This window comes from Gracilinanus agilis, unplaced genomic scaffold, assembly GCF_016433145.1.
Source record: "Gracilinanus agilis isolate LMUSP501 unplaced genomic scaffold, AgileGrace unplaced_scaffold58027, whole genome shotgun sequence".
NCBI lineage: Eukaryota > Metazoa > Chordata > Mammalia > Didelphimorphia > Didelphidae > Gracilinanus > Gracilinanus agilis.
Window position 1 is genome coordinate 1 of NW_025393594.1, and position 7,189 is coordinate 7,189.

The window sequence follows — 7,189 nt, forward strand, 5'->3', positions numbered from 1 at the left end:
CTTTGGAAAAAAGAGGACTTGAGTTCAAATCCCACCTCTGATACTTATTGTCTCTGTGACCCTGGGCAAGTCTTCAAAGCTTTCAGTGTTCTAAGTAACCATATCAGGTGATAAATTTCAGAGAAAGTGCTGACTTTCATTGGTAGATAGAGCTTTCTCATTTGGGAGTTAAATATACTAATGAAATCACAGAGCTAGTTGTTACCTTTACTACCCATAGTTTAGCCAATAGCAGAAGGCCTATTCTCAAAAGGACTCTCCTCCATGTCTCAGCTGCCTCTCCTCTTCTATGAATCCCTTCTTCTACTAGTGAGTCCACCTTTACTTTGAAGAAGGGTCAGATCAGCCAGCCTTTATTCTCTGGACTTGGTCATCATGTCCTTGAATGACTACCATTCTCTCTCACATATTATCTTCTTCCAGTAGAATGTAATCTCCTTGAGGGCAACTGGATTTCCACAGGAATGGCAGTTGATCTTAACTGTCACCCAGCTTCCACTAGACCAGAGTATAGTAACAGGCTAACAAGGTGCTTGAAGCACTGTCCTCCAGTTTTCAAACTTCTCCTCCTCTCTTGGCTTTGTAGATCTTGTCCTTTTGCTAGATGACACACCACACAGGATCCCAGGGGAAAACAGGAAGCAGGGTGTCCTTTGCTCTGAGGTCTCCCAGGCTGGCAACAGTTTTGCCCACCACTAATGGAGTCCACACTCACAGGGCACAGACAGACTTCCTCCTCCTTCATTCCAACCTGGAATTCCCAGCTCCAGCTCCTTCCTGCTAGGTACTTCCTAATCAATATATAATCAATACCTAATAACCAGCTAATCTAATCTTACTCATAACAGTTGCTACTCCCAAAATGATGGTCCTCCTTAGGATGGCAAGAGAATTAGCTCCCTTCTCTGAAGGGAACTCAAAACCATCACGGAACCCAAGCCTCAGCCATTTACCAAGTTAAGATCAAAATACACACATGACCTAGACCAGTGATGGGCAAACTATGGCCCGAGGGCCAGATGTGGCCCCATGAAATGTTCTATTCAGCCGCTCAACATTATTCCTAATCTGACAAATACAATGAGTAGGATATAATACAATGAAATTTCAGAAGAGTTGACTTAGAAATAGACTTTCCTTTGGCCCCTTCTTTAAAAAGTTTGCCCATCACTGACCTAGACATAAAGGGAGACATCATTTAGAAAAACAGGGAACATATTACTTATCAGATTTATGATTAGGAGGAGAATTTATGAATTAATAAGAGTAGAAAGCATTATGAGATGAAAAATGGATAAATTTTATTATATTAAGTTAAAAGGGTTTTGTGCAAAAAACTAATGTAAACAAGATTAGAAGGACAGCAGAAAATTGGAGAAAATCTTTATCAACAGTTTCTCAGATTGGGGTTTCATATCGTAAATAAATGGAGACCTTGGTCAAATTTAGAAAAATATTAATGATCTCTAATTGAAAAATGGCCAAAGTATATGAACAGACAGTTTTTGGGTAAAGAAATCAAAGCCACATATAATTATACAAAAAAAGCCCTAAATCTTTTTTAATTGGAGAAATGTAGATCAAAATGGCCCTTGGATATTATCTCATACCTATTAAATTGGCTAAAAATGATAAAAGGGCAAAATGACAGATGCTTGGAGGTGCTATAGAAAAATGAAGAGCATTCTGGAATTATGCCCAAAGGGTTATATATACTTATAACTTTTTGTCAGATGATGCCTTCTTAGTGCAGGGTGGGAAAGGAGGGATAGAGATGCCTGGGAACTTTAATGTAACAAACAAATAATAAACAAATTTAATTTTTAAAAAGTACCAAAGATATAAGGACTCCTGTGTTACCAGGGGCTTAGAGATTAGGATCTGGGTGTTACTCTCTCTTTAGGGTGACTTCTGGGTGTGTCTTATCCTTTATCCTATTTGGATGAAGTTTTAGGCGTAGTATCAAATGTGGATAGTGTTAAAATTGAGAGTCTAGTGTCAGCAAGATATTTATAAGTCTCTCATCATCTACCATTTTAGAATTAGACTGTAGGGAAATTCCCAGAAATATAATCTCCATGTTATTCAGCCTTCATTACTTAGATTTCATGATAATTGAGAGTCTGCCCAGAAGGTAGATACTTGGTTTCCATGTCATGATATGTCTACTCCCAGATCTTATTCCCATTGTACTTGGGATTAAGGATTACTGTTTGCTTGGGTGAAAATACTTTCCCCTTCTGACCTTTTATCGCCTCTATCCACTTAGTCTTACTACAAAATCCATATCCTTATCTGCCTAGAGGTCATTTCTTCATAGCCCCACCAAAGTCAAGTATCAAGCTGCCACCACTGACTAAACAAGATGATGCTGAGCACTGAAAGTGGAGAAGGCTTCGTGGTGAAGGTCCAGGGCTTGCCCTGGTCCTGCTTGGCCAATGAAGTCCAATGCTTCTTCTCAGAATGCAAAACTCAAAATGGGGCACCAGGCATTCATTTTATCTATAGCCGGGAAGGCAGCCTAAGTGGAGAAGCATTTGTTGAACTCGAATCAGAAGACGAAGTCAAATTGGGACTGAAAAAAGACAGAGAAACTATGGGACACAGATGTGTTGAAGTATTCAAGTCAAACAACATTGAAATGGATTGGGTATTGAAGCATACTAGTCCCAGTAGTCCTGACGCTGCCAATAATGGCTTTGTGCATCTTAGAAGACTCCCATTTGGCTGTAGCAAGGAAGAAATTGTTCAGTTTTTTTCAAGGTTGGAAATCATGCCAAATGGCATAACATTGCTGGTGGACTTCCAGGGGAGGAGTAAGGGGGAGGCCTTCATGCAGTTTGCTTCACAGGAAATAGCTGAAAGGGCTCTAAAGAAACACAAGGAAAGAATAGGGCACAGTCACATTGAAATCTTCAAGAGCAGCCAGGCAGAAGTTCGTACTCGTTATGATTCTCCTCGAAAGCTAATGCCTATGTAGCAGCCAGTTCCTTATGACAGGCCCGGTGCTGGCAGAGGCTATAACAGCACTGGTAGAGGATCTGGGTTTGAAAGAATGAGACGTGGTGCCTATGATGGAGGGCATGGAGGCTAGGATGACTACAATGGATATAATGATGGATACAGCTTTGGGTCTGATAGATTTGGAGGAGACCTCAATTGCTGTTTTTTAGGAATGTCTGATCATAGATATGGAGATGGCGGGTCTACTTTCCAGAGTACAACAGGCCATTGTGTGTACATGAGAGGATTACCTTACAGAGCTACTGAAAATTGTATTTACAGTTTTTTCTCACCACTCAACCCTGTTCGAGTACACATTGAAACTGGAGCTGATGGCAGTGACTGGAGAAGCAGATGTTGAATTTGCTACTCATGGAGATGCTGTGGCAGCTATGTTAAAAGATAAAGCAAATATGCAGCACAGATATGTAGAACTCTTCTTGAATTCTACAGCAGGAGCAAGCGGTGGTGCTTATGGTAGCCAGATGATGGGAGGCATGGGCTTGTCAAACCAGTCTAGTTACGGTGGTCCAGCTAGCCAGCAGCTGAGCAGGGGTTATGGAGGAGGCTACAGTGGTCAAAGGAGCATGAGCGCATATGACCAAGTTTTACAGGAAAACTCCAGTGATTTTCAATCAAACATTGCATAGGGAGCCAAGGAGCACTGAACAGCAACAACTAGAGTAGCAGGAGCCCTGCATCTATGAGAGTGAACAGAATGGGAGGGATATCTGGCATGTTCAGTATACTCATACTGGGGAATGGGGAATGGAAATCCTGATCACTGACTCTTGGTCAACTTTTCTTAAATAAAAAAAATGAAGTTAAACAGTTTTGCAATACAAGCTTGTGATTTATTCTTACTGTAAGTGAAATCGGGATTGTTTTTAAAAACTTCAGGTTCAATATTTTTGAACAATGGTGGATCAGGAATAAAGAAAGAGAGAAGTCAGACTTGTAGACTACAAAAAATCTGTACCTCTATTCACCATGAATAATGACTTCAAGAAAATTATCAGTGGACCTGGCAAGAACTGAAAAACATCATGAGAAAGGAAATTGATTACATTTCAATGAAAGGAAAGAACCCATTAATGATGTGGTGACAATTCTTGGATCCACTGTATAGTTATGGTCATATCACAAATTAGACTGACAAAGAACAAAGTTAGTATGAAGATGGGAAAATTTTAAAAAGAGAAAAGAATTTTTTAAAAGAAGGTATCATGATGTTATGAAGACAGTCTTGATACTATACTTAGAGATCTGGTCAATTTGTTTATACTGTCAAAACTGTGACCATGTCTAAGTTTTCCATGTGTCTCTAAAATACTTTCCATAATGTCTATGAAATTAAAAACTTTAAGAAAAAAAATAAACCTTTACCATTCTATTTTTCCAAATTAACATGAAGTCAACTGATATCATTTCTTCAATTTTGTCTCTCTTACTTTTTTCATCTTTTTCATTGAGAAGAAATTCATTGATTTTTACACTGACACTGTTGATCTTTTTTATCATTTTTGTCTAGTTGTTAAGATTTTACTCTGAACAATCTTTTTTAATAGACTTCTACTGAAACCCATGTCCAAAGCAACTTGAATCACTAGAGTTTTCATCATGATTGAATCGTCTGAATTACTTGTTCCAATACAGACTGGATAATCAAGAGATCCATAATTTTATCCTCTGGAACATCTGAAGTGGACAAGAGCTGTTCAAAGAAATATGGACACCTAGCCTAAACTCAATCAGCAAAAGTTTGTCCTTTCACTTATATCAAGTACTCACAAAAAGTTCTGCAAAACAATCATGTCCTGCTTTTCAATACCTTCTCCTGCCACCACAGCAAAAGCATTTGACATCATTTCGACCAACAAAATAAAAACCAGTACTAGCAAGTTGCTCTAGATCAGTGATGATGAACCTTTTTTAGAGACCAAGTGCCCAAACTGCAACCCTCATACTGCATGTGAGCTCCCTGCCTTATCCCAGACAGGGAATGGAGGAAGCACTCCTATTGGGCTGCTAGGCAGAAGGGCAGGTGATGTGAGAAATGTCCTCAAACATACATGGAGAGGGGGAAGGGGGAAAGTGCCCCCTCTGGCACCTGTGCCCTAAGTTCTCCAACACAGCTATAGATGAACTAGAATGAGGTGTTCAGGTCACAAATGGTAAAACATGGACTACAAATGTTGGCATACTCAGATTATGAACACTGGAACATTGTTTCTTGATTTGAATTTCCAAGGAGAGACAGTTAGGGAAATGTCTACTATGTTCTGACATGGCATCAACTTTGGGTTCCCAATTATTGAGTTTTCCACCATAGGCAAAGCAAGTTAACCTACCTCCAGATCTTTCCTGGCGTATTAGTGACAAAAATATAATCTGAGAAGTAAGTATTTTGGTATCTTCAGTATTTATTGATTAGGGCTGGTGTTCAAAGGGGCTAAGTCCTCAGTTGCTCTAAAAGACATTGGTTCCAGTGGAAGGAATAAGAAGCACTGAAATAACTACTATGTTCTTCTGTTCATTGAAAAAAATGTAGTCTGAGAAGAAAATGCCTGTTGTTAACTGAAATCAGATTCTGAGTAAAGGCACAGCTAGTAAATAGTTTTTAAAAATAGGATCACAGATTTACTCGGGTAGCTAGATGACTTGCAGTGAACAATAGAGCACTGGCATGGAATCAGGAGAGTCTTAGTTCAAAACCAGACAGATATTAACAGTGTCTACAACTCTGGGCAAATTACTTAACCTCTGTTTGCCTCAGTTCCTCATCTGTAAAATGGGGACACACTGGCGAAGGAAATGGCAAAGCACTCCAGTATTTTTGCCAAGAAAATATCCATAGGGTCACAAAGAATCAGGTGCAACTGAGCAACAACCCAGCCTCCAAAGCAGTATTTAAATATTGGAAAACATTTTCTTTTTAAAAATTTTTATTATACAAAACACATTCTGTACTGGTCATTGTTGTAGGAGCACACTCACACATAAAGAAACCCCCAAAATAAAGCTATAAATACACTGCTATGAAAGAGAGAATGTTTTTTTTTTTGACATTTAAACCACTTTAATAACTTAAAAAATTTTTTTAATTATCTGCCAAGAGTGTGACTGACAAAGATTTTGCGTCTATTAAACACCTGGAGCATATTAATGGGCACAGATTATACTGCCCTTACAGAAAGGCATTGTGTATCTGCATTGCACCACCCCCAGGGGCAGGTTCTTAGCATTTGCTACCTCATTACAACAAGTCTCAGGCTTTACCCATATTCCCACAGACCTGTACAGGCTCATGGTAGCTTTAGCCTGGCAGAATAATCATATTCCTCTTCCTGCCTTTTTTTTTTTTCTTTAAAGGTGGGGAGGGGGGGAAGGGAAAGGAGAAGAAAAGAAGGCTGGGAAGAGTGTGATAAGGGCAATAACAGGACTAAACAACTTCCCAACGTGGGAGGCAAAAACTTCATGAATCAGTTTTGCTGTCATCTTCAGCATGTCGTTCAATATGTCCTGCTGCATCCTGCTTGGATCCTTTCCTAGCAGTAAAGAACGCATCACAGTTCTTCCAACGACATTTCAGAGTCTGAAAGTTTGGGTTGGTGTGGTCGGTTAGCAAATGCTGTTTGAGGTGATCCACAACCCCAAATATCAGTGAGCAACCATGCCACCAACAGCGAAAATTCTGCATCAGATTTAGCTTTACAGCCTGGATACTACCATCACAACAGCCAGTGTAAATCATACTCTTATGAATAGTCATACACATTATCATATCCTTGTGTCCTCCATGAACTTGCAAACGATCATGAGACTGTAATTCATAGACACGAACAAACTTATCCAGGCAGGCAGTCACCATGACCTTCCCCAGAATTTCCCCACAGTCACTGCATGGTTGTGACTTTATAGATTCGTACCAGCTCACCAGTATGAATGTTGTGGGCATGGACAGACTGGTCACTGGAGCCACTGAACACAAGGTCATTCACCACCTTCATGCAGAGAATGGTTTTGCTATGGCCTTCCAGTGTTCGGAGGAGCAGTCCATTCCGAGCATCTCGAACACTGATGGTGCAGTCATAGGATCCCACCACCAGCAGTCTTCGGGCGCCCTCCTGAGCTGTAGTCAGGCAGCTAACAGCCCGAGGACCATGGCACTCAAAGACATCACGCT

At 40.1% G+C, this 7,189-nt stretch overlaps 1 pseudogene; it reads left to right on the forward strand.

Annotated features, from left to right (window-relative positions):
• The first annotated feature begins 2,365 nt into the window (after positions 1-2,365).
• Positions 2,366-3,757, forward strand: LOC123256350 (annotated as a pseudogene).
• The last annotated feature ends 3,432 nt before the right edge of the window (positions 3,758-7,189 follow it).